Source organism: Mastigoproctus giganteus, chromosome 3, assembly GCF_048544385.1.
Source record: "Mastigoproctus giganteus isolate SK-2022 chromosome 3, ASM4854438v1, whole genome shotgun sequence".
Classification (NCBI taxonomy): domain Eukaryota; kingdom Metazoa; phylum Arthropoda; class Arachnida; order Uropygi; family Thelyphonidae; genus Mastigoproctus; species Mastigoproctus giganteus.
Window position 1 is genome coordinate 180605201 of NC_143577.1, and position 26380 is coordinate 180631580.

General features: G+C 39.8%; 1 protein-coding gene across 1 annotated transcript in view; it reads left to right on the forward strand.

The window, feature by feature from the left end:
• The window catches only part of Rab4 (RAS oncogene family member Rab4), a 212200-nt gene that overhangs the window by 17272 nt on the left and 168548 nt on the right, over window positions 1-26380 (forward strand). The window lies entirely within an intron of this gene.

The following is a 26380-nucleotide window of genomic DNA, read 5'->3' on the forward strand; positions in this document are numbered from 1 at the left end:
TTCCTCTATAATCTAAATTTATTTTATTTTCACAGAATTTACAGGCATATATTCACGAGCTACTCTTGCAGACTGTCTGCACTGCTAAGAAAACTTCATATCTGATAGCACAATTACCTCCAGGTCTTTTTCATTCTCCACTACCGTGGGGTTACTGCTACCTATATATGCAGTACTTTACATTTATCAATGTTAAACTTCAGTTGCTACCTCTCAGCCCATCCGCTCAATTTTTCCAGATCATGTTGCAGTAGCATACTGTCATTAGTGTCATTAACAACCCTGCCAACCTTCATATTGTCTGCAAACTTGGACATCAAGCCTGATATACTTTCATTAATATCATTAATAAGTACAGAAAACAACAATGGTCCCAACACCGAACCCTGTCGGACTCCACTAATAACATTAGTCCACGAAGAGCAGTGTCCATTCATTACAACTCTCGTTTAGAATTAGTAGAGGCATATGATGCAAGAAAGCAAGCTTATATAGCATCAGCCAAAAAAAAAAAAAAAAAACACCCCTTTCCCATTTCATCCATTCGTTTGCTCCAAAAGTTTGTCCACTTCTTCCTTGAATTTATTTAAACTATCAACTTCTGCAACGACAGATGCAAGTTTGTTCCACCAATCAACTACCTGCTGGCTAAAGGCAAATTTCTGCTTATCTATTCGACAACTATCTTTCCTCAATTTCAATTTATGCCCCTCAGATTTGTAATCTGAGCAAGAGGAAAACTTTCATCAACATTGAGCCTGCTTAATCCATTCAAGGCCTTATACACCTGTCAGATCATCTTGCAGGTGTCTAGTCTCCAGATGTTGCGGTTTGCAGAACTTAAGCCTTTCTTCCTGAGATCACCCCTTTCTCCACTCACCAGTCTTGTCCTTCTCTCTACTTGTTCTAGCAACTCTACATCCTTCCTAAAATGAGGCTTCCAGACCTGTATGTAGTACTCAAGGTGTGGCCTGACCATTGCCTTATTCAAGGAGATAATCACCACCTTATCCCTGCTAGCAAAATTCCTGTATATCGTTGACAAGACCCCATGACCTACTCAGGCAGCCTGTCTGCACTGCTCAGAACACTTCATATCTGACTGCACAAGTACCCCCAGATCTCTTTCATTCTCCACTACACTGAGTGTAACAAAACCCAGTTTGTACATTTCTCTACCCATGTGCAGTACTTTGCATTTGTCAATGTTAAATTTCAGTTACCACTTCTCAGCCCATTTGCCCAACATTTCCAGATCCTGTTGCAGCAGCATACTGTCATTACTGTTATTAACAACCCTGGGAACTTTTGTATCATCTGCAAAAATTTGACATTAAGCTTAATATACCTTCATCAGTTCATTGATATGTATACAAAACAACAATGGGCCCAGCACTGAACCTTGTAGGACACCACTAATAACATTAGTCCACGAAGAGCAGTGTCCATTGATTACCACTCTGTCTTCTCCCACTCAACCATCCTTTTATCCATTGAAACAACTTGCCCTTAATGCCACACTGCTGCAATTTGTACAGTAGTGTTCTGTGTGCAACAGTATCAATAGCTTTCCTGAAATCCAAGTATATGATATCAAAATTATTTTTTGCATCCAGTTCCTTTGTAACCACTTCATAGTACTCAATCATATTGGACAGATAAGACTTTCCCTTAACAAACCCATGCTGTGTCTGAATTATTACCACAGTCTTGTCTAGATGATCCTTCAATGCTTCTTTAATCAGTAACTCCATTATTTTCCCTGGAACAGAAGTCAAACTAACAGGTCTGTAATTACTTGTGTCACCCTTTGATCCCACTTTGTGAATTGTAGATATATTTGCACATCTCCAGTCCATAGGAATTTTCCCAGAGTCCAAGGATGCTCTCATAATTATGGCCTATTCCTTTAATATAGCTGGATAGATCCCATCCACCCCAGGTGCCTTTCTTGTGTTTAACTTCAACAATTTCTTCTGCAATTTGTCTCACTTATTACAAAATCATTTACTCCTTGTTAGAGTTTGATAAACATCTGGCCTTCTCTTCCTTGAACAACTCCTTATGTGTGAATATAGATGCAAAATACTACTTTAGTTTAGCAGCTGCTGAGGATGATCATCTACAGTCAAACCACTGATATCAAATGGACCAATCTGATCCATCCCTTTCCTTTTAGAGTTTATATAAGTAAAGAAGACTTTGCTGCTTTTCTTTGCATCCTTTGCTATAGATTTCTCATAATCTGCCTTCCCTTGCCTTACATTACTCCTTTAATATAGCTGGATATCCAGCTATATTACAGCTGTGAATTACAGGCTCCGAAAAAGCGATAAGCGTTTGCTATTTTATTTACCTAATTGTTATTGTATATTGAACTTTATAAGTAGCCATATAGTTCTAGATACGCTGGTTATTTTTAATTTAGATGAGAGTTTTTGTAGATTACTACTTAATATTCGTAAAACCGTTGTTTCGTTTGAATCTTGCAGCCATTGTTTTTGTATAGAGTGGTAGGGAATTCAAATTTTTAATTGTGGTAACTAGGTAGCTCTAATGTAAAATTATATAGCGTAATTCGTATCCCTGCATTTAGGATTCTATTAGATAGTGTAGTATTGACAATTAATTAATGAAATTTATTGATCTTATTAATTTAAAATATCATACCCCAGACTAGAGCAGAAAAGCAACGGGCACAAAGTGGTAGGAGTGCTGTGACTCGGTGAAGAACTGAGGGGGGGGGGTGATTCTCCAACGCATCACAGCCTAAAAAAATGTGCAACTTGTGAAATGTTTGCTGAACTCTCTGGAATGGAACATGATCTAGCCAAGGAGGATGTCTTTGTGTGTGCCAGGTGCAGAGAGTGTCTAGAAATTAGGCGTCAACTCAGCGTTCTGATGGGCATCTATGAGAGCTTGAGGTGTAGGAGTAATGCCCTCGAAGAAATTAATATGAGGGGGCCCCCTCAAGCTCTCAGCGCTAGAGCTCACTCCTGGGCATCAGGCAACACAGCGGCAACCTCCAAGGCAGAATGCGCTGGTCCCACAGGAGTTAGTTATCGTCGTTGACTCTGTTGTCAGGGAGACAGTGAATATACTGTGTAAAAAGGATAGATGGAATAGTACTAGAATATGTCTGCCAGGGGCAAAAGTTGATGACGTTGTAAAGCATATATCATCTTTTAAGGGCACAAAGGGTGATATTGTTGTACACGTTGGCAACAATGACATCAAGAGTAGGAGATCTGCAGATTTACTTAACAAATACAGGTTAATGTTGCAAAAAAGTCGTGATTTCGGATTAAATTTGAAAGTGTCCGCAATTCTGCCCAGACACGATAGGAGGGAGTACATGATGAGAACTTTGTCAATCAATTCGATCCTGGAGGAAATGTGCAAGGCTCATGGGGATAAAATTTTTTTCAGCCTAGTCTGTGCTTGTTAACAGGAGAGACCGCTTCTACAGGGATGGGATACACTTAAATAGAAAGGGTGCAAGAATATTTGCTGATACTATCGAGGCAGTGTTAGGTGGGTCGGAAAACTGCTAGCTTGGGGGGGGGATTCACAAACTAAAAGGTTAAAAGTAGCCGTAGGCAGAGGTGTAGGTGATTCTTGCACTAATTTTATTAGATTAAGCAGCGGCATGGAGCGAGGGGTGTTGGGGGTTTCAGGGACTGATGACAGTCATCGTGAAACAGCTGGGTATATGGAATATGTTAGGGTAACTAATAAAAAGAATAGGTACATGTATACCAATGCTAGAAGTATAGTAAATAAATTTGATGAATTTGTAGTGTTGGTCAAGACATCAAAGGCGGATATTGTTGGGATAGCAAAGACATGGTGTCACACAGATAAGGAATGCAGAACTGGAATTTGGAGAATACAATGTGTACAGAAAGGATAGACAGGATAGGAAGGGAGAAGGTGTTATAGATGAGGTCTACAATTGATATAGATGAAGAATGCACTGTTGAGTCAGTTTGGTGTGACATAAGCACTGCGAAAGCAAAAATAAGAGTAGGAGTGTGTTATAGGCCTAATGACTCAAATGAGTACAATGAAAAATTGTACAGAGAAATAGTGGGCTAGTAAATCAGAATGTCTTATAATGGGGAATTTTAACTTCCCAGATATAGACTTGAACTTATGGGTTGGTCACTCGCACGCTAGTAAGATTTCTGTGGATTTATTGGATGATCATTTTCTGCAGCAGCATGTTTCAGAGACAACCACAGTGGGTAATACTCTTTATCTGGTTATCAGCAGTGATCATTCATGTATTAAGAATTTGCAGATAAATGAACCGTTAGGTGGCAGTGATCACAGTGTACTGATGTGGGATTTACTTTAAGATATAATTACCATCAGGGGTAAGGAAGGGGTTTTTGCTTCCGTAAAGGTGATTAGCATTAGTAGAAGCATTTGATGCAAAAAAACAAGCTTATGCAGCATCAGCCAAAAAAAAAAAAAAAAAACCACTTCCACTTCACCCCTCTGTTCATTCAAAATACCTGTCCAGCTGAGCCTTAAACATATTTAGGCTATCAACTTCCACGACAAGGGATGGAAGTCTGTTCCACCAACCAACCACCCGCTGGCTAAAGGCAAATTTCCGTACGTCTATCCTACATCTGTCTTTCCTCAATTTGAATTTATGCCCTCTCAGGTGATTATTCTGAGCGAGAGGAAGAATCCCATCAGCATTGAGCATGCTCAAACCATTCAAAGCTTTATACACCTCTATCAGATCACCTCACTGGTGCCTAGTCTCCAGACACTGTAATTTGCAAAACTTAAGACTTTCTTCGTAAGAGCACCCCTTTGTTCCATTCACTAATCTTGTTGCCCTTCTCTGTACTCGTTCCAGCAGCTCTACATCCTTCTTGAAATGAGGCCTCCAGACCTGTATACAGTACTCTAGGTGTGGCCTGACCATTGCCTTATACAAGGGAATAATCACCTCCTTATCCCTGCTGGAAAAATTCCTGTATATCATTGACAATACTCCACGAGCTACTCTTGCAGCCCGTCTGCACTGCTCAGAGAACTTCATATCTGCCTGCACAACCACCCCCAAGTCCCTTTCATTCTCTACCACTGTCAGTGTAGTACCACAGAGTTGATACGTTGCTCTGGGGTTCCTGTTTCTCATGTGTAGTACTTTACATTTGTCAGTGTTAAACTTCACATTTGCCACCTCTCAGCCCATCTGCTCAACCTTTCCAGATCCTGTTGCAGCAGCATAGTGTCAGTAGTGTCCTTGACAACCCTGCCAACCTTTGTATCGTCTGCAAACTTGGACATTAAGCTTGATATACCCTCATCAATATCATTTATGAATACAGAAAACAATAATGGACCCCAACACTGAGCCCTGAGGGACTCCACTAATGACATTAGTCCACGATGAGCAGTGTCCATTGATTACCACACTCTGTCTTCTCCCCCTCAACCACCCCTTTATCCATAGCAGCAATTTGCCTCCAATGTCACACTGCTCCAATTTGTGTAGCAGTCTTCCATGTGCAACAGTATCAAAAGCCTTTCTAAGATCCAAGTATATAATATCAAAGCTATTCCCTGCATCCAGTTCTTTTGTGACTGCATCATAGTATCCAATCAAATTGATCAGGCAAGACTTCCCCTTAACAAAGCCATGCTGTGTCCGATCTATAACTGAAGTCTTGTCTAAATGATCCTGCAGTGTTTCTTTAACCAGTGCCTCCATTAATTTTCCTGGAACAGAAGTTAAGCTCACAGGTCTGTAATTACTTGTGTCAGCCTTTGATCCTCCTTTGTGAATTGGGGTCACATTTGCACATTTCCAGTCTATGGGTACCTCCCCTGAGTCCAAGGAAGCTCTCATAATTATGGCTAAGGGTTTGCTTACTTCCTTTGCTGCCTCCTTTAATGTAACTGGATAGATCCCATCCACCCCGGGTGCCTTTCTTGTGTTTATCTTCAACAGTTTCTCCTCCACTTTACTCCCAGTTATTTCAAGATTCTGTAGCTTACTGCTAGAGTTTGAATACACCTCTGGCATTCCCCTCGCTGAATAACTCCTCATGTGTGAATGTCGATGCAAAATATTCATTTAGTTTGTTAGCTACCTGAGCAGGATCATCAACAGTTGACCCATCAATATCAAGTGGACCAATCTGATTCATCCCCTTCCTTCTAGAGTTTACATAAGTAAAGAACTCTTTGCTATTTTTCCTTGCATCCCTTGCCAAGGATTTCTTGTAATCTGCCTTCGCCTGCCTAACCTCCTTTGTAACTTGGTTGCATATCAACTTGTATCTAATATAGGCTTCTGTGTCATGTGTTAATTTGTAAGTATCCCATGCATTTTTATTCTCTGCCATATGCCTCATTAGTTCATCTGACATCCATTTAGGCCTAAACCTTGAACAATATTTCTTAGTTGGTATGTAAAGCCTAGTAGCTTCCAAGATAAGTTCTTTGAATGCTTCCCATTTTGAATTTGCTGTAGGTAACATCATCAGTTGGTCCCACTGTATAGAATTTAAATACTGTCTCAGTCCATCGTAGTCGCCTTAACGGAAGCAATAACCCTTCCCTTTACCCCTAATGGTAGTTACCTCTTTGAGTAAATCCCACTTCAGCACACTGTGATCACTGCCACCTAGTGGTTCATTTATCTGCAGATTCTTAATGCATGAAGAATCACTGCTGATAATCAAATCAAGAGTATTACTCCCTCTAGTTGCCTCCCGAACATGCTGATGTAGAAAACAATCATCCAATAAATCCACAAAAGCCTTGCTAGTGTGTGAGTGACCAGCCCCCAAATTCCAGTCAATATCTGGAAAATTAAAATCTCCCATTATAAGACTCTCTGATTTACTGGCCCACTCAATTTCCCTGTACAGTTTCTTATTATACTCATCAGAGTCATTAGGCCTATAGCACACTCCTACTCTCAATTTTGATCTCCCAATGCTTATGTCACACCAAACTGATTCAACACTGCACTGTCCAGCGATGTCGACTGGCTTCACTTCCTTGGTTTTTATGTGTTTCTTAACTAATAGCATAACCCCTCCCCCCCTTCCTATCCTGTCTATCCTTTCTGTAGATGTTGTACTCCCCAAATTCCAGTTCTGCATCCCTTATATCTGTGTGACACCACGTCTCTGATATCCCAACAATATCTGCCTTTGATGTTTTGAGCAATACCTCAAATTCATCAAATTTATTTACTAAACTCCTAGCATTGGTGTACACGCAAGTATACCTGCACCTGTTTCTATTCTTAGCTACCCTAACACAACCCATGTGTTTACTTGTACCGCAATGGCTCCCAGCAGTCTCTGAAATATCATGCATCTTGTTTTTCAGGCTTCTGCTCATTCTAATAGAAGCAGTGCAAGAATCTCTTTCACCTCTGCCAGTGGCTACTGTCAATCTATTGGTCTTTGTCTCCCCCCAAGCTAGCAGTTTTCCGACCCACCTAACACTGCCTCGATAGCATCAGTAAATATTCTTGCACCCTTTCTATTTAAGTGTATCCCATCCCTGTAGAAGCAATCTCTCCTGTTAACAAGTACAGTCCAGGCTGAAAAAAATTCTACCCCTTGAGCCTTGCACAATCTTTCCAGGGCCGAATTGATCAACAAGGCTCTCATCATATACTTCCTCCTATCGTGTCTGGGCAGAATTGCAAACACTTTCAAATTCAACAATATTTCATGGCTTTTTTTCAACAGTGACCTGAATTTGTTAAGCAATTCTGCCGGTCTCCTACTCTTACAGTGGTGTCACGCAGTTTTTAAATTCTGTATAATGGGACCAACTGATGATGTTACCAACAGCAAATTCTAAGTGGGAAGCATTCAAGGAATTAATAGTGGAAGCTACTAAATGTTTCATACTTGTTAAGAAATATTGTTCAAAGGTTTACGCCTAAATGGTTGTCAAATGAACTAATGAGACCTGTGGCATAGAAGAAAAATGCATGGCATGCATATAAATTATCAAGCCACAGAAAAGCCTATGATATATATAAGCTAGTCTGTAATCAAGTCACAAAGGAGGTTAGGCAGGCAAAGGCAGATTATGAGAAATCTTTGGCAAAGGATGCAAAGAAAAACAGCAAGGATTTCTTTACTTATATAAACTCTAAAAGGAAGGGGATAAATCTGATTGGTCCACTTGATATTGATGGTTCGACTGTTGATAATCCTGCTCAGATAGCAAACAAACTGAATCAGTATTTTGCATCTACATTCACACATGAGTCGTTATTAAGGTTTGGAAATGCTACACGATTATCAAATTGTAACAGGGGGCTTAATGATTTGTAATAACTGAGAACAAAGTGGAGGAGAAATTTTTGAAGTTAAACATAAGATAGGCACCTATGGTGGATGCGTTCTATCCAGTTATATTAAGGGAGGCGGCAAATGAAGTAAGCAAATCCTTAGCCATAATTATGAGAGGTCCGCACAGACTGGAGATGTGCAAATGTTTCCTCAATTCACAAAGGGAGATCGAAGGATGAGACGAGTAATTACAGATCAATTAGTTTAACTTCTGTTCTGGGTAAAATAATGGAGTCACTGGTTAAAGATGCATTGCAGAATCATCTAAACAAGACTGCAGCAATAATTCAGACACAGCATGGGTTTGTTAAGGGAAAGTCTTGTCTGACAAATTTGATAGGATATTATGATGTGGTTACAAAGGAACTGGATGCAAAAAATAATTTTGATATCATATATTTGGATTTCAGGAAAGCTTTTGACACTGTTGCGCATGGAAGACTATTGTACAAATTGGAGCAGAGTGGTATTAAGGGTAAGTTGCTACAATGGATAAAAGGATGGTTGAGTGGGAGAAGACAGAAGGTGGTAATTAATAGGTGCTGATCTTCGTAGACTAATGTTATTAGTAGAGTCCCGCAGGGTTCGGTGTTGGGTCCACTGTTGTTTTGTATATTTATCAGTGATATTGATGAAGGTATATCAGGCTTAGTATCGAGGTTTGCAGATGATACAAAGGTTAGCATAGTTGTTAATGACGGTAATGGCAGTGTGTTACTGCAATAGGATCTAGAAAATTTGGGCAGGTGGGCTGAGAAGTAGCAACTGAAGTTTAACATTGAAAAATGCAAAGTAATGCATATGGGTAGAAGTAACCCCAGAGAAATGTACCAACTGTGTGGTACTACACTTAAGGTGGTAGAAAATGAAGATGACCTGGGAGTAATTGTTCAGTCAGATATGAAGTGTTCTGAACAATGCAGACAAGCTGCCAGGCAGGTCATGGGGTGTTGTCAATGATATACAGGAACTTTGCTAGCAGGGAAAAGGAGGTGATTGTCCCTCTGTATAAGGCAATGGTTAGGCCGCGCCTTGAGTACTGTGTGCAGGTGTGGAGGCCTCATTTTAGGAAGGATGTAGATTTGCTTGACCGTGTACAGAGAAGGGCAACAAGATTGGTGAGGGGAATGAAAGGATCCTCTTACCAGGAGAGGCTTAATTTTTGCAAATTGCAGCAGCTGGAGACTAGGCACCTGCGAGATGATCTGATTGAGGTGTATAAGGCCTTGAATGGGTTGAGCATGCTGAATTCTGATGGGATTCTTCCACTTGTTCAGTACGAACCTAAAGGGGCATAAATTAAAATTGAGGAAGGACAGATGTAGAATAGATGTGTGAAAATTTTCCTTTTGTTCCAGCAATTATCCAGCAGGTGGTTAATTGCTGAACAGACTTCCATCTGTTGTTGTGGTAGTTGATAGGTTAAATAAATTTAAGGAGGAACTGGACAAATATTTAGAGGGGATTGTTTTGTAATTTTTTTTTTTTTTTTTTTTTTTTTTGGCTGATGCTGCATAAGCTTATACACTTGCTTTCTTGCATAACCTGCCACTACTACTACTACATCCTTTGTGGCTTGATTACACACTGGCTTACCAGAGGCTTCTGTGTTGCCTGATAATTTATGTGTCTCATGCATTTTTCTTCTCTGCCACGAGTCTCGTTAGTTCATCTGACCTCCATTTGGTCCTAAACCTAGAACAGTATTTCTTAGTTGGAACAAAAAGCTTTGTAGCTTCCAAGATTACTTCCTTGAATGCTTCCCATTTAGAATTTGCTGTTGGTAATATCATCCCATTGAATTGAACTTAAAAAACCTTTAAGAAGGTAAAATCCTTCCTTTACCCCTGATGGTAGTTACATCTTTAAGTAGATCCCACATTAGTACACTGTGATCTTATACACCTCAATCAGAATGACCAACCCACAGGTTCCAGTCAATATCTGGGAAATTAAAATCCCCCATTAGCATTAGTAGAGGTATACAATGCAAGAAAGCAAGCATGCAGCATCAGCCAAAAAAAAAAAAAAAAAAACCCTCACATTTCACCCCTCCATTCATTCTCAATACCTGTCCAGCTCAGCCTTTAATTTATTTAGGCTGTTAGCTTCCACAACAAAAGATGGAAGCCTGTGTCACCAATCAACTACCTGCTGGCTAAAGGCAAATTTCAACACATCAATTCCACAACTCTTTCCTCAATTTGAAACTGTTCCCCCCCCCCTCAGGTTCTTAGTCTGAGCAAGAGGAAGAATCCCATCAGCATTCAGCTTGCTCAACCCATTCAAGGCCTTATACACCTCAAACAGATCACCTAGCAGGTGCCTACTCTCCAGGTGCTGCAATTTGCAGAATTTAACTCTTTCTTGGTAAGAGCACCCCTTCGTTCCCCTCACCAATCTTGTTGCTGTTCTTTGTACTCATTCTAGCAACTCTACATCTTCCCTAAAATGAGGCATCTAGACCTGTACACAGTACTCTAGGTATGGCCTGACCATTGCCTTGTATAATGGGATAATCACCTCCCTGTCTCTGCTAGAAAAATTCTTATATATCATTGACAAGACTCTATGACCTGCTCTGGCAGCCAATTTGCACTGTTCAGCAAACTTAAAATTTGACTGCACAATTACCCCCAGGTCTTAATCACTTTCCACTTCCCTGAGTGTAGTACCACACAGTTGGTACATTTCTCTTTGGTTATTGCTACCCATATGCAGTACTTTGCGTTTGTCAATGTTAAACTTCAGTTGCCACTTCTGAGCCCATTTTCCAAACTTATCTAGATCCAATTGGAGTAGCATACTGTCTTTAACAACCCTACCAACCTTTGTATCATCTGCAAACTTGGACATTAAACCTGATATACCTTCATCATTGATAAATATGCAAAACAACAATGGGCTGAACACTGAACCCTGTAGGACACCACTAATAACATTAGTCCACGAAGAGCAGTGTCCATTGATTACCACTCTCTATTCTCCCACTCAACCATCCTTTTATCCATTGAAACAACTTGCCCTTAATGCCACACAGCTGCAATTTGTACAGTAGTTCTGTGTGCAACAGTATCAAAAGCTTTCCTGAAATCGAAGTATATGATATCAAAATGATTTTTGGTATTCAGTTCCTTTGTGACCACATCATAGTATCCAATCAAATTGGTCAGACAAGACCTTCCCTTAACAAACTCATGCTGTGTTTGAACTATTGCTGCAGTCTTGTCTAGATGATCCTGCAATGCTTCTTTAACCAGTGATTCCATCCCCCCCCCCCTGGAACACAAGTTAAACTAACAAGTCTGTAGTTAGTAGTGTCACCTTTTGAACCCCTTTTGTGAATTGGTGATAAATTTGCACACCTCCAGTTCATGGGTAACTGCCCTGAGTCCAAGGAAGCTCTTATAATTAAGTAAGGGTTTGCTTACTTCCTTTGCTACCTCCTTTGATATAACTGGATAGATCCTGTCCACCCCGTGTGCCTTCCTTATGTTTAACTTCAACAATTTCTCCTCCACTTTGCTCTCAGTTATTACAAAATCACTTAGCTCCCTGTTAGCATTTGATAAACTTCTGGCACTCCCCTCATTGAATGATTCCTCACGTGTTGAGTGTAGATGCGAAATACTCATTCAGTTTATCAGCTACCTGAGCATGATAATCAATAGTCAACCAGTCTATGTTAAGTGGTCCAATCCGAATCATCCCTTTCCTTCTAGAATTTACATAAGTAAAGAACTCTTTGCATCCTTTGCCAAAGATTTCTCTTAATCTGCCTTCGCCTGCCTAACCTCCTTTGTGACTTGATTACAGACAAGTTTATACCTGCCGTAGGCTTCTGTGTCACCTGATACTTTATATACATCCCATACATTCTTCTTCTTCTCTGCAACGAGCCTCATTAATTCATCTGACATCCATTTAGGTCTAAACCTTGAACAGTATTTCTTAGTTGGAATGGAAAGCCTAGTATCCTCAGGCGCCTCTGTAGCCAGGTGGGAAAGAGCAGCAGTGGTAGCACACGCTTCTTGATTAGACCGGGGTTCGAGCCCGTCACCACCAAATACGGAGGATGCGGAAAGGTCAGGGAATGACCACCGCATATCCCGGAGCAATATGGCCTTAGTTGCTAATGCTCCTAAAATCCAAATAACAAACAAACCTAGTAGCCTCCAAAATTAAGTCCCCGAAGGCTTTCCATTTAGAATTCAACGTTGTTAACATCATCAGTTGATTCCACTGTACAGAATTTAAAAACTGTCTGAGACCTCTGTAGTCACTTTTACGAAAGCAAAAGCCCTTCCCTTTAGTCTTGATGGTAGTTATCTTTTAAGTAATTCCAACATCAGTACATTGTGATCACTGTCACCCAGTATTTCCTTTATCTGCAAATTATTAATGCATGAATAATCACTGCTGATAATCAGATCAAGAATATTACTCCCTCTGGTTTCCTCTCGAATATGTTACTGTAGAAAACAGTCATCTAATGAATCCACAAAAGTCTTGCTAGTGTGCGAGTGACCAACCCTCAGATAATAAGACAATTTGATTTACTGGCCCACTCTATTTCTCTGTACAGTTGATCATTATTATCATCAGAGTCATTAGGCCTAACAAATTCTTACCCTCATTTTTGCTTTCCCATTGCTTATGTCACACCAAACTGATTCAACATTGCACTCTCCATCTATGTCAACTGGAACACTTCCTTAGATTTTGTTTCTTAACTAACAGCATAACTCCTCTTCCCTTTCTATTCTGTCTATCCTTTCTGTACACATTGTACTCTACAAATTCCAATTCTGCATTCCTTGTATCTGTGTGGCACCACGTCTGTGATATCCCAATAATATTTGCCTTTGATGTCTTGACGAGCACTTCAAATTCATCAAATTTATTTACTCTACTCCTAGCATTGATGTACATGCCAGTATACATGCACATGTTCTTACTCTTAGTTATTCTGACACAGCCCATGTGTTTACTTGTTTCATGACTCCCTGCAGTTCCTGAAATCCCCAGCAAATTGTTTTCTGGGCTGCTGCTCATTCCAGTAGAAGCAGTGCAAGAATCACTTCCAGTCTTCCCCCAATCAACCATCCCTTTATCCAAAGCAGCAATTTGGCCTTAATGTCATACTGCTCCAATTTATATAGTAGTCTTCCATTTGCCACAGTACCAAAAACTTTCCTAAAATTGAAGTATATAATATCAAAATAATTTTTTACCTCCAGTTCCCTTTTGATCACATCATATTATCCAGTCAAATTGGTCAAACGAGACTTCCCCTTAACAAATCTATGCTGTGTATGAACTATCACTGGAGTCTTGTCTGGATGATCCTATAGTGCTTCTTTAATCAGTGCCTCCATTAATTTTCCTGGATCATAAGTTAAACTAACAGGGCTGTAATTACTCATGTCAACTTTTGTGAATTGGGGTCACATTTGTACATCCCCCAGTCCATCGGACCTCCCGTGAGTCCAAGAAAGTCTCATAATTATGGCTAAGGGAATGCTTGCTTCCTTTGCAGCCTCCTTTAATATAACTGTATAGATCCCATCGACTCCTGGTTCCTTTCTTACGTTTAACTTCAACAATTTCTCTTCCACTTTGCTCTCAGTTATTACAAAATCATTTAGCTCCTTGCAGAGTTTAATAAACTTCTGGCATTCCCATCCCAGAATAGCTCCTCATGTGTAGATGCAAAATGCTTATTCGGTTTCTCAGCTACCGGAGCAGGATCATCAACAGTTGAACCATTGATATCAAGTGGACCACTCTGTTTCATCCCCTTCCTTCTAGTGTTTATATAAATAAAGAACTGTGTTGTTTTTCTTTGCATCTTTTGCCAAAGATTTCTCTTAATCTGCCTTCAACTGCCTAATCTCCCTTGTGACTTGATTACAGACCAGCTTATATCTACCATAGGCTTCTGTGTCACCTGATAATTTATATGCATCGCATTCAATTTTCTTCTCTGCCACGAGGCATCTGACATCCATTTAGGCCTAAACCTTGAATAATATTTCTTAATTGGTATGAAAAGCCTAGTAGGTTCCAAGATTAATTCTTCGAATGCTTCCCATTTTTAGAATTTGCTGTTGGTATAGAATTTAAAAACTGTCTCAGAATACCGTAGTTACCTTTATGCAAGCAATATCCCTTTCCTTTACCCCTGATGGTAGTTGCATCTTTGAGTAAATCCCACCTCAGCACACTTGATGACTGCCTTAGTGGTTCGTTTTTCTGCAGCTTCTTAATGCACGAATCATCACTGCTGATAATCAGATCAAGAGTATTACTCCCTCTGGTTGCCTCTCGAATATGCTGCTGTAGAAAACAATCATCCAAAAATGCCTTGATTCTGTGCTAGTGACCAGTCCACAAGTTGCAGTCAATATCCGGGAAGTTAAAATCATCGATTATAAGACAATCTGATTTACTGACCCACTTTATTTCTCTGTACAATTGTTCATTGGACTCATCAGAGTCATTAGGCCTATATCACATTCTCTTCCTATTCTCAATTTTTTCTTTCACAGTGCTTATGTCACACCAAACTGACTCAACATTGCATTGTCCATCCATGTCAACTGGTTGCACTCCTTAGATTTTGTGTGGTGCACTATGGCCATAGTTGCCTATGCACCTAATAAATCCTTAAACCACCAACAACAACAACAAGATTTTGCGTTTCTTAACTAACAGCATAACCTCTCTTCCCTTCCCTTCCCTTCCTATCCTATCTGTGCACATTGTACTCCCCAAATTCCAATTCTGCATTCCTTGTATATGCACGACACCACGTCTCTGATATCCCAACAATATCTGCCTTTGATGCTTTGACCAGCACTTCAAATTCATCAAATTTATTTACAAAACTTCTAGCATTGGTGCACATGGAAGTATACATACACCGATTCTTACTCTTAGTTACCCTAACACAACTCGTATTTATTTGTTCCGTGATGGCCCCCAGCAGCCCTTGAAATCTCCAGTACCTTGCTTTCCAGGCTGCTGCTCATTCCAATAGAAGCACTGCAAGAATCTCTACCTCTGCTTGTGTCTACCATTAATCCATTTGTCTGTGAATCCCCCCCCCCCAAGCTAACAGTTTTCCGACCTGCCTAACACTGCCTTGATAGTATCATCATTTTTGGCATATCATAATCATAGTCAAGAATGCCTAAATGTTTTGCAAAGAACGTAGTTTATGTAATATTATAAAATTTATAATATGAAAACAATATTGAAACTTATAATGCGAAAACATACTTTTGAAATGTTATTTAAATAGTTTCAATTTTAGCAATGCTAGGAATTTTTAATAAAAAATGATTCTCTTAGCATGTTGAAAATAGTGTTAGCATGAGAAATATCAGCAAATTGCATCAGATATCATTATAAATGAGGAAGATTCAAAAAGTTTGGCAGCTCAAGTATAAATAGAGTAGTTATAAGCACTTAAAACAATATCTGTGTGTACTCTGGAACAGTCATTAGATTAGAGCAGTTTTAATCATTTCTAGAGGAGTAATCATTTCAGTAATGAATACAGTAGCCAACCATATTTAGCAGGTAAGCAGGCTTTGAACTACAGCCCCACTGAAAACTGCATGCTTGACCACTTGGCTATGTAGGGCTAAATACAGGACCCCCTCGCCAACTGTGGTGGGGGTGGATATGTTCCTGAAGAGTACTGCATTTGGCAAAATATTGATTGGTGAGACTAAGGTACTATAGAAAAATGGAAGTTAGGAGAAAAACCAGTGATTATGCCAGTAAAGTATATTACAAAAAAATACAAAGTGAATTTCTCTTTCCATTTACACAACATAAAAACAGTGATAAGGTTGACAGTATGATAAGAAAAACAAGTTAAGTACAAGATGATAACCAGGTGTTAATGTTAGTATTAGGCTTGACATAGCCAAACCAAATTTGTTTAATGATTCCTTAAATTTATTTAAACTGTTGACTTCCACAACACCAGTTGGATGTTTGTCCTAATATACACATTCACTTTCAGCACTTAATGAATGTTTAGAGAACACAATAAAGGGTAAAATAATGGATAAAGTTAATTTACATTCCTGTATAACAGACACTGTAACCTTCAAAGCTTTACAAAAATAAGTCTAAAATACGTCTATGAAAAACTTGTGTGGACATGGGTTGTGTCCCTGTCTTATGTAGGATGACTCTTGAATATTAGTTCTATTCTGCTGTGTACACTGTAATGATACCTTGTATCAAAACCATATTGAACTGTATACTACAGTATCGAAACCTTGTTTCGATACTGTAGTATACGGTTCAGTAGGTTTCAATACTGTCTCACTCCCTACACACTGCTGAGATGTATCAAAACCATATTGAACTGTATACTACAGTATCGAAACCTTGTTTCGATACTGTAGTATACTACAGTATCGAAACCTTGTTTCGATACTGTAGTATACGGTTCAGTATGGTTTTGATACATCTCAGCAGTGTGTAGGGAGTGAGACAGTATTGAAACCTTGTTTCGATACTGTCACTACCTACACACTGTTGAGAGAAATTTAAGCTAAGACCAGAACCTACATGAAAATAAGGTGAAGTAATAAAACTCCACACAGGTGGCAACCTGTTCCCTGCAAGACGTGACCCTAGTAGATATTGCACCATAAGTATAAGTTATACAATTATATAGAATCTTTTTGTGAATTAATGAAATTATTATAATTATAAAGTATTTTTATTATTAATATTAATATTAAGTATTACTGTTACTAGATAAACGTCTTCTTGTTATAAACAGCTTGCTCCTTAGCATATGTCACTGTACCTCTTTTTACAGTTATAAAAATTTAGCAGGTATGCAGGCTTTGAACTACAGCCCCACCAAAAACTGCATGCTTGACCGCTTGGCTATGTAGGGCTAAATACAGGGTGTTCATAAAATAAAGGTGTATTTTATTTCATACCTAGCAGATCCTGCTCTGCCCTTGGGGAGAAGACTTTGATGTGAGCTAAAAAAGAGGCCAGAAAATCCGTGCGTGCGTGTGTTTAGCTGTTTATGGTCACTTTTCTACTAGGAGGCAGCAATCTACCGGGAAATGGTCCCCAAAGAAGCTGCTACCCAGTACCCATCCATTTAGTGGATGGGTACTGGGATAGCAAGTAGGTGGACCACGACTATTCATATACTGTTCTTGATGGACTAAATCCCACACTCTTAGGTAGTTAGGTAGTAGTGCAAGACCTGTGGATATTGGAAAATTGCATGCCCATTAGGGCCCAACCAAAAGCACTAAAAAAATGAAAAGTTAGTTATAAACATGAAAACCTACAAAAGGCGGTTGCGCATCCACATACAACATGTATAGATATCTGGGGATAGATATAAAAAAAATCTGAGACAGTCCAGATGTGGTGGTCCACATCTGGACTGTCTCAGATTTTTCCTGGACTGAGTGACCTTTGCCTAAGTGAATAATTGTACATAAAGAAATTATTTTGATTTTGTAATTTTGTAAGTAAGTTTCCTTAATTTTGTTGTGGGACATTTAAAAATCAATTATACATTATGTTGAATTTCTTTCTTTGTGTTCTGTAATAAGAATTATGTAAAAGCCTGGGTCTTCCTTGTACCACATGGCTAAAAGGAAAGAAAAATGTTATATTTTGCTTGATGTTTTATAAGTTTTATGGGAAAAATGGATCTGGACCATGAAGAGTTAATTCTTATTAATATAAATCACTGCAAATTACACATTTTCTAGTACAGACTGTGAAGAAAGTTGTTTAGTGACCCTGATATATGATACTTATGAGTGCATAAAAAGTAGAATATAAAAAAATTTGCTCCCTCTGCACTGAAGGTGCAGGTGGTTTCTTGGAATTCCTCAAAGTTCATGGAGACCCCAGAACAATGCAATCAGTGTTGGTCCTGGACTCCTGCAACCTTATTTTTAGGGTCTCTATAAATATGTATTCTAGGGTCCCAGACTTCCTTAATCTGGAATTTTCAACTGGACTAGCCCATGTGATCTACAGATGGTGGAATTAATTAATTGTCAAGTTGTTTTGTTTGAAAAGACTGGGCTGAACCAAGTATGGGGGGGCGAGTGTGGATTAAAAAAAAAATTTGGTATACAAATACAGTTGGACCTCTATATAATGAAATCGATCGTTCACTTGAAAAAAAATTCATTATTCAGAAATTGTTATAAAGAAATATGACATTTTCTACAATGAAAAATACTGTAATTCAGTATTTTTCAACTGTATTTCAACTCAGAAATACAGCAAAATATGGAAAATAAATCAGAAATAAGTGGAAATGAAAAAATTTTCTAACATTTTAAAATAATTAATTTATTGATACACACATTAAGAAATGACTACGTAATGATGCGCACAATATATTAGTACACTTTTAAGAATTACATCGTAAAATATTTGGTTATTTTTTGTTGTACACTGGATTCTACTGTACATAGTACACTTTTAAGAATTACATCGTAAAATATTTGGTTATTTTTTGTTGTACACTGGATTCTGCTGTACACAGTTCATAAAATTGTTCGCATTTTTTTAAACTTTAAACACTTAAATATATTTTCTGTTAGATTTTCTTCACACTGAAGTCAATGCAAAGTTTCAAATGCTGCTAACGTTTCATGTTTTGGAGGTTTAATATTTCCCTCATTTTTATCCAACTCATTGTCAGTATTGTCACTAGTTCTTTAAATACACTCCAAAATGTTGGAGTCACTCAAATATTCAGCTAGTATGACATCGTTACTCCTAAAAATTCGTCAAGAACAATTTCTCCACTGATCAAATCTCGCTTGGAACTTTTCCTAAGATTGCCCAATGTCTTGTAGTAGTTCATTGCTCTCATCTCTGTTACCCCTCCACGTGGGCACCTGTACGTAGTGAGGGGACCTCCCAGTGATGCTGCTGGTTTTCTAGATTAGCATCATTGGGACCCAGCCTTAATACACCACTTTGGCCCCTGCTTCGACAAGATGGGAGGTCCCCGATCAATCAGCGGGTGTTGTTACTGCTAGGGTCAACTGCGTTCCAATAAGTCTCCTTCTCTGTGGTCCTGGGAGCCTTAATACACCACTTTGGCCCCTGCTTCGACAAGATGGGAGGTCCCCGGACCTGGGATCAATCAGCGGGTGTTGTTACTGCTAGGGTCAACTGCGTTCCAATAAGTCTCCTTCTCTGCGGTCCTGGGACGGGATCAAGGCTTATTGGAAACGTGGGTATGGTGCTCCTAAGCGAACTTGGTGCCCCATTCGTGTACGCAGTACCTGCTAGTTCACGAGTGGGCGTCCACTCGGAGGGCTCCGTGGTGGGTGAGGTACTTAGGGCATCGGAAATTTTTATCTTACTCCTATGAGTAATTTAAATTCTATCTCTTCTGGGGCCCTAACAAGGCCCCTATCTAATCGAGATGATAACACAGACAACACCTCTGTCAAAAGAGCCAGAACTGAGGATAAAACACCATCTGTAACACTGCTTTTCCTCATTCTCCATTCGACCGGAGAGCAGTCAATTGGAAAGATGTCACCCTTCTTTATCCAGAAAGGATTAGAAGGGTTGGCAGGATCACCTAAATCTGTAAAACGACTGCATTCTGGCGACCTTTTGGTTGAAGCTACAACTATGAAACAGGCAGAAAAAGTCCTGAAAGCCACATCAATAGGGGAAATACCTATCACTGTAACCCCCCCCACAAAACTTTGAACTCTTCACGAGGTGTCATTTCAGAGTGGGACCTTCTTCATGTCTCTGAAGAAGAGATCTGCTCTGAATTGAAAGAACAAGGAGTCACAGCTGTCAAAAGAATATCAATGCGAAAGGATGGGAATCTCGTCCCTACCCAAGTTCTCATCCTAACATTTAACACCCCATGGCCTCCAAGTTCCATCAAGGCATGGTACTTAAACTGCCCAGTGAGGATTTATATTCCAAACCCATTGAGGTGTTTTAAATGCCAAAAATATGGCCACTCACAAACGGCTTGTCGTGGTAACCCTGCCTGTGCTCGATGTGGTGCAAAAGACCACGAGAGCAAGGAATGTTCAGCTTCCAAACCGATCTATATAAATTGCCAAGGAGAGCACCTTGCCTACTACAGAGAATGCCAGCGGTGGAAGGATGAAAAAGAGATCCACAAACTAAAAACAGAGCTGAATATCTCCTACCCAGAGGCTAGAAAACACATACAACCATTAAATAGCGGGGTCTTCATATGCCCAGAAGGTTTCTGCGAAGTGCGCTATCGGTACGCAAACTGAGATGACTGTACCACCAAGAGAGTTGTTCACTCGGATTGCACACTATTTATTGAGTTCACAAAAGCCCACCAAAAAAACAGTCAACTGCCACTCCTATATCCGTACCTCCTAGTGCTCCACCACTACCAAAACCAAGTGGTAAAGAGCCACCAGTAATAGCAGAAACAATGGATGTAGAGGACAAGTAGGTACCGGATGAATCAGTCTTGGAACTCTTTGCGGAGGAAGAAATGGACACGGGACAGCGTCCATTCTTCCCCAAAAAAGATAAATCCAAGACTGTTAAAAGTTAGCCCTCAGCACCTCGGAAGCCGCCTGATGGACCTACCAAGCCAAAATAATGGCTAAATTCCTACAATGGAATTGTCGTGGATTCTGGCGAAATACTGATGACATCAAGGCCCTCCTGCAAAAGCATGAGCCAGTTTGCTTTTCCTTGCAGGAGACTTATCTAAAGCCAAATGATGATCCCACCATGCATAACATCACAATTTTTCTTAAGGATAGAATTGCGGATGGTTCTGCTCGTGGAGGAGTGGCTATCCTTGTGGGCAACCAGGCCCCAGTTCAGCGCTTGCTAGTTACAACCAGCATAGAGGCTGTTGCAATTTGCCTTACAGTGGGATTTTTATTAACCATCTGCTCTATTTATTTGCCACCTGGGACTGACATCTCCTAGGAAGATCTTGATGATCTTGTAACACAGTTGCCTCCCCCTTTCTTACTTCTCGGGGATTTTAATGGACATACTACCCAGTGGGGTAGTGCTAGCATCAATAGAAGGGAATGAGTCATAGAGCGTATGCTAAATGACAATGACCTTTCCCTTCTAAATATTGGAACAAACACCTTCTTCCACATGCCTACCCATATGTTTTCTGCCATTGATCTCTCTATCTGCTCCCCTCTACTCTGTTCACTCGGGAAGTGGAGGAGAACCCATACGGAAGTGATCACTTCCCTGTGATAACCTCGTTACACAGTGGGAGACTGTGTCTTCCTTTCAGGTTACCACAGTGGAAGACTGATCAGGCTGACTGGACTGCCTTCCAACATCAGGGAAATTTTGACCTCAGTACCATCAATCAGGAGCCTATCAATGATGCAGTAATGTACATCACAGAAAATATCGTCCAAGCAGCTACGAATGCCATCCCAAAAACATCTGCCTGGTTTCCACCATGGTGGAATTCACAATGCACAGCAGCAAAAAAGTCTCAAAACAAAGCGTCGGGGATATTCCGCCGATATCCTACCATGACCAACCTTATAGCCTTTAAACGTGCATAAGTCAAAGCAAGCTACATCCGCCGTCAGAGTCAAAAGGAATCGTGGATCCGTTTTACTTCATCAATTACTCAATCCACTAGTACTAAGTTGGTCTGGGATAAAATCCGGAAAATGGACGGAAAAAATATACATCCCACACTTCTTCAATCCTAGATTATAATGTATGCACTATTGCAGATCCAACTGCAATAGCCAATTCTCTTGGGGAAACATTCTCTAACATCTTCGTATTCCCCAGAGTTTCTGGTCCTGAATCATAAAATCAAAAAACAGGCACTGAATTTTAAGTCTAAGAGTGTTTATCCCTACAACAGGTCATTCACTATACAGGAACTGAAAAGAGCTCTCATTCTTTCCAAAGCAAGTGTTGTTGGACCAGATGGCATCCATTATGAAATGATTAAGCATCTTTCACCAAAATCTACGGATCATCTGCTCCTTCTGTATAACAGAATCTTTATTGAAGGGCAGTTTCCGGATTCCTGGCAAAAGGCAATCGTTCTTGCCTTTGCTAAACCAGGAAAGGATCTAAAAGTAACTACTAATTATTGTCCTATTGCTCTGACTAGCTGTCTGTGCAAAATCCTGGAGAGAATGGTTAATTTTCGTTTAATATGGTATTTAGAATCAAATGACCTCTCCAACATCCAGTGCAGCTTCCAAAGGAACCGGTCCGCTCTCGACCATCTTATTAGACTGGAAACATCCATCCTGGATGCCTTCCTAAAACATGAACATTTGGTGTCTGTATTCTTTGATATGGAAAAAGCGTATGACACAACTTGGAGATTTGGCATCTTAAAAGATTTGCATAGCCTTGGTCTTAGAGGGCATCTCCCCATTTTTATTAAAAACTTTTTAGCCAATCGATCTTTCCAAGTTCGTGTGGGATCCTCACTCTCTCATTCCTTCAGCCAAGAGGAGGGAGTACCACAAGGATCAGTATTAAGTGTCATGCTTTTTGCCATCAAAGTAAATTCCATCACAGAACAACTTCCTCCAACTGTAAACAGTGCCCTCTATGTTGATAACTTGAGCATATTTTGTCAGTCGTGCAACATGAGGGTTATTGAAAGACAACTGCAAAAAGCCATTGATCGCCTAAATTCGTGGGCACTGTCTAATGGATTCAGGTTCTCGCTGCAGAAGATTGTTTGCATACACTTTTGTCATAAGCGTAATCTTCATCCTGAACCTGAATTAAGGCTTGGACAAAATGCTATTCCAGTAGTGGCGGACACAAAATTCTTGTGACTCGTATTTGATAAAAAGCTGACATTTTTGGATCACATCCGTCAACTCCATTCAAAATGCACAAGAGGCTTGAATATTCTCCGCTCTCTCTCCTCTACATCTTGGGGTGCGGACCGATGCACCCTTCTGCGGTTTTACTGTGCGCTTGTACGATCCAGACTAGATTACGGGTCCCTGGTATACAATTCGGCCAGAGACAATGTACTTCGATGGCTGGATCCTGTCCATCATCGGGCTCTCCGCATCACTATTGGAGCATATTGAACATCTCCTGTCCTGAGCTAATTACGTCGAAACAAACGAACCACCGGTTTTGCTCTGACGCAAGCAGTTGTCTCCAAAGTATGCTTTAATACTGAAATCCCTGCCAGACCATCCTACGTGGCCATTCATTTTTGAGCCACGATGGAGAAATTTGTACAACACCTGTAAGACTGCCAATCGTCCTTTTGGTATTCGTCTCCAAGAGCTACTCAAAGAACTTAAGATCAAGGTAGACAAGGTTGCCCAAACACCAAAGCAACCCCTTCCACCCTGGCATGCTCATGTTCCAGCATGTGACCTGTCCCTTAGAAATTGGGGAAAGTCGGACACTCCATCTGTCTACCTGCAGCTTTATTCAGCACACCAAGCTGAACATTCTGACTTCGCGGCAGTTTACACAGGCAGCTCGAAGTCGGAATCGTGTATAGGATCTGCTGCTGTCTTTCCGGACACCACCATATCACAGTAGATTCTCCCCGAATGCAGCATATATACTTCAGAGCTGCACGCTATAGAGTTAGCCTTGGATCACATTAGTAAATGCCAATACCAACGGTTCATTTTATATTCTGATTCTCTCAGCGTGTTACAGGCTTTAATAACTGTGAGATATAATCCTCATCCTCTGTCTTGCATTCAGCAGAAGATTCACTCTCTCCATGAATGTGAATATGATATCCATTTCTGCCGAATTCCCAGCCACATTGGGATTAGGGGAAATGATTTGTCTGACACCGCAGTCAAATCAGCAATTCCCAGTAATAATTGTTGTAGTAATAATCAGTTCCCTATACAGACTACAGGCAAATAATACACCAAAAGATATACTCCCAATGGCAAGATTCGTGGAATAGACAGACTACGAACAAATTATATCCTATAAAGCCTGTAATTGAACCGTGGCATTACGATTGCTGTGCTGTCTAGTCTGCACAGCAATCGTAAGGAGGAAGTTGTTCTTGCCTGGACCTGCATAGGACATAGTCATTTGACTCATTTGTATTTGATGAGGGCTGATGATCCTCCTATGTGCGAGTCCTGTGACACAATTTTATCAATCAGACACATTTTAATCGACTGTCCAGTTTTTAGCAATATACGTTTCACTGCTTTTAACCATCTGACTGAGCCGTATACACTCAGTCAGATTTTATCCGACAGTGACTACGTGTCTGCTGATTTTTAGCTTTTTGAAATCAGTAAACCTTTTTACTCATATATTTAAAAAATCTAGCTTGTTATTGTTACTTGTTTATTGATATTTGTCTTTTGCAGTTTATACTTGTTTTTATACCTTGACTTAGTGACCTAATTCATTAGGCCACTGAAAGTTTTACTTTTTTTATGACCAGGTTTTGGCGCATTATAGCCTTAGTTGCTAATGCACCAATAAAACCTAACCAACCAATCATCTCTGTTAATTAGCATTTCAGCAAAATCTGCTTTTACGAAACAATTCTTAATCATTGTTTCCATCACATCTTGACTCAACACGTTTGCCAAATCTGATATGCACGTCCACAAATCTATAACAGAATTATAGGTTGGTTGGTTTCTGTTTCAGTATAATTTTTTTCAGTATGTGGCTTTGGTAGTGTATTTTCAAATTCTTGATAATGCCTTGGTCCATTGGCTGCAGTTAAGACCAATTATTCAGAAGGAATAAAACAAGCTTCACACTTGTAAGTTCCATAATTATCAAGTGAAGGTGGGCGGGGCAGTTGTTGATAATCAATGCGATTTTTCTGTTTTCTTTCATCTTTCTATCGAAATTTAAAATCCACTGCTCAAAAATTTCACTTGTCATTCAAGGTTTTTTGTTGTAGTTGTAGTCCAACTCCAACGACTTTACTCCTTTGAAACATCATAGTTGTTTACTTTTGCCCGTTACCAAAAGCTTCAGTTTTTCATTACCAGCCAGATTTGCAACCAAGAGTGTAATTCTCTCCTTACTATTTTTACCACCTACACATTTATCGATAACCTTTAAAAGTCAGTGTCTTGTTCAGCAAACATTTAAAAAATAGACGTTTTAATCATTGTTGAATGTCTTTGGACTTCTAGTCTTCCATAATTTTTTTTTTTTTTTTTAATTGTTTCTTTTCAATAGGTATAGTCTTCTTCGATTGCAACTACACTTTCATCAGAAATAACTTTTTTGACTTTAAATTTGTCCAGCCAACCAGAACTGGCTTGCAATGTTTGTACCCCAGAAAAGATGCATTCTCCAGCCTTTTCTTTTATTAATAGCCCTGATATCAGCATGTTTAGGTCTCAAATCAACTTCATCCACTTAAATTGCTTCATCTACATCCTCCCAAAGGCGTAATTTTGCATGCTTCTGACTGTGTCCCGTTTCCTCAAACAGTTTTGGGAATCGAAACAGGGTTTTTCAGAATGGTTAACACACTACTGGCAGGGACATCAAATTTTAAAGCGGGTTTTTTTTTTTTTTTTTAATACCACGATCTACACTATTAAGACTTCTACTTTTTCACACTGCACTCAAGGATTTCCTCTTAGACACTGTAAGGTTACTTGCACAGCAGTTAAAACAGAGCTGAAATTAGGGAGCTACCAACTTGTAGCTACCATGTAAACAGAGACAGGTGAAATTTAGTGAAAGTGTGGATGACCCATTTCTTCAAAACGACAGATTAATTTCCGCGATAAACAAAAATCACGCTCTCTCTCCTAATTCTCTAATAGGATGCTTACGGTAGAGAATAGGTTGACCACAGCCAATGTCTGCATCGAGAATATGCCTTAATCTTTGCCAATGGCTGTGGACAGATGACCAGTGGGACTTCTCGGCATAGTAGTGTATAAGTTGTATAGGTTTTACTTCTTTTTACCCATTGCTGACCCACTGCTGGGCAAAGGCCTTTCCCAGACTTTTCCATCTTT